The following is a 2601-nucleotide window of genomic DNA, read 5'->3' on the forward strand; positions in this document are numbered from 1 at the left end:
GAGTCTTGCTCTGTCACCCAGGCTGGAGTGCAGTGGCCTGATCTCAGCTCACTGCAAGCTCCGCCTCCCGGGTTCAAGCGATTGGTCTGCCCCAGCCTCCTGAGTAGCTGGGATTACAGGTGCACGCCACCATGCCTGGCTAATTTTTGTATTTTTAGCAGAGACAGGGTTTCACCATGTTGGTCAGGCTGGTCTCAAACTCCTGACCTTGTGATCCACCTGCCTTGGCCTCCCAAAGTGCTGGGATTACAGGCATGAGCCACTGTGCCTGGCCTATATTTTAATTTTTATATGTTTAGAAATAGGGTCTTGCTATGTTGCTCAGGCCGGTGCATGCGCCACTACAGCCCACTAATTTTTTATTTTTTATTTTCGTGGAGATGGGGTTTTACTATGTTGCCCAGGCTCTTCTCAAACTCTTGGGCTCAAGTGATCCGCCTGCCCCAGCCCCCCAAAGTGTTGGGATTACAGGCATGGCCGGGCCCAAAATAATTATTTAATTCAATCGAATAACATGGCCACATTCAAGTTTCCCCATTTACCCCCAAATATCTCTTGTAGCTGGTTTACTTAAGCCAGGACCTAATCAAGGATCACACGTTGCATTTTATTGTTATTTTTCTTAAATCTATTTTAATCTAGAACAATCCCTTCACCTATAGACTTTTGAAGAAAGAGATGTTTTAATAATCCATATTGTGAATTTGTCTAATTATTTCCCTGTCATGTTATTTAACTTGTTTCTTTATCAGCATATTTCCTGCAAACTGAAATGTAGATCTAAAGTGCTTGATTGGATGCTGATTAAGCATTTTTGGCAAGAACACATCCTGGATGTTGCCTGTGGTTCTGCCATACTATTGGAGGCCGTCACTGGCAGGCCATTTCCAGGGTGGAGGCTTGGGTCAGGGTTCAGCTCCCAGGTGGAGAACAGGCAAGAGAGAGACAGAAGTGGGGGTACGTGGAGCCTGGAGACTTCCCTCCGCAAGCTCCTATCGCTAATCTCTGGATGTGGACCAAAGCAGGGAGTCCCACTTCACCACCAGGCTCAGGAGACCAGCTCAGGCTCAGATTCTGGGGCAAGAACCCACAGCCAGAATGCAGTCACCCAGAGAGCATAGGCTGCAGCTGAAGGACCTACCAGGAACTTGACAACAGCTCTGGTCTCCTTGTCCTGGAACTGAGTGGCAGTGATGTGGCATCACATAAGGAAACAGTAGACTTTGGAGACAGACTAAGCGCTGCAGTTTTTCAGCTATTTCATTTCATTTCATTTCAGAAAGAGTCTCACTCTGTCACCCAGGCTGGAGTGCAATGGTGCGGTCTCAGCTCACTGCAACCTCCACCTCCTGGGTTCAATCAATTCTCCTGCCTCAGCCTCCTGAGTAGCTGGGATTACAGACATCTGCCACCATGTCCAGCTAATTTTTTGTATTTTTAGTAGAGACGGTGTTTCGCTAAGTTGGCCAGGCTGGTCTCAAACTCCTGACCTCAGGTAATCACCCGCCTCGACCTCCCAAAGTGTTGGGATTACAGGCGTGAGCCACTGCATTCGGCCTCAGCTTTATTTTATTTTATTTTTTGAGACAGAGTCTCGCATTGTTGCCCAGGCCAGAGTGCAGTGGTGCCATCTTGGCTCACTGCAACCTCTGCCTCCTGGGTTCAAGCTATTCTCCTGCCTCAGCCTCCCGAGTAGCTGGGATTACAGGCACCCACCACCACGCCCAGCTAATTTTTGTATTTTCAGTAGAGATGGGATTTTACCATGTTGACCAGGCTGGTCTTGAACTCCTGGCCTCAAGTGATCCACCCACCTTGGCCTCCCAAAGTGCTGGGATTACAGGCGTGAGCCATCACGCTATTTTCTCATTTAACCCTTTTTTCTCATTTTTACCCTTTGTAGCCAGGAATGATTTTGTACCCTTGTAAATGGCTCTAAATTCTGGGTCCATCCTTGCTGTTAATCCTTTTACTGTGTTCCTCTTCACACTGGGAGAAACGCCAAGGAGGGACTCTTGCTTTTCTGTGTAGGGGCTGTGTCTCCCAAAGGCTGCCCTTATGGGAGAGATGTTTGTCTTCATCTCTAATGTGCCAATTAAGAATCCTGCCTTAGTTGTCCAGCCCCAGATCCAGTGTTTCCCGGTGCGATTTTAGGTGCCAAGCCAGTCCCTAAGCTTATTCAAGCCTCAGGGGATCCAGGCTGGAATAGCAGCGGGGCCAATATCTGGGCAGAAGACCAAGAGAGGGAACCAAGTGGGCAAACAGCATCAGCTGAGAAGCCCTGTGTCTTTACATCTCCATCTGGTTTTCAAACTTATTATTTGGAAAATTTCAAACATAGAGAAAGTTAGAAAGAATATGCATGTAATTGACCACCTAGATTCAACAAAGATAAACTTTTTACCATATTTGCCTATTTGGCCTCTGTCTTTCTCTCTGTTATTTTATTTTACTTTTTGACACAGAGTCTCACTCTGGCACCAAGGCTGGAGTGCAGTGGGGGGAACTTGGCTCACTGCAACCTCCACCTCCCAGGTTCAAGCAATTCTCCTGCCTCAGCCTCCTGAGTAGTTGGGACTATAGAGGCGTGCCACCATGTCT

This window comes from Colobus angolensis, unplaced genomic scaffold, assembly GCF_000951035.1.
Source record: "Colobus angolensis palliatus isolate OR3802 unplaced genomic scaffold, Cang.pa_1.0 Scaffold242, whole genome shotgun sequence".
Lineage (NCBI taxonomy): Eukaryota > Metazoa > Chordata > Mammalia > Primates > Cercopithecidae > Colobus > Colobus angolensis.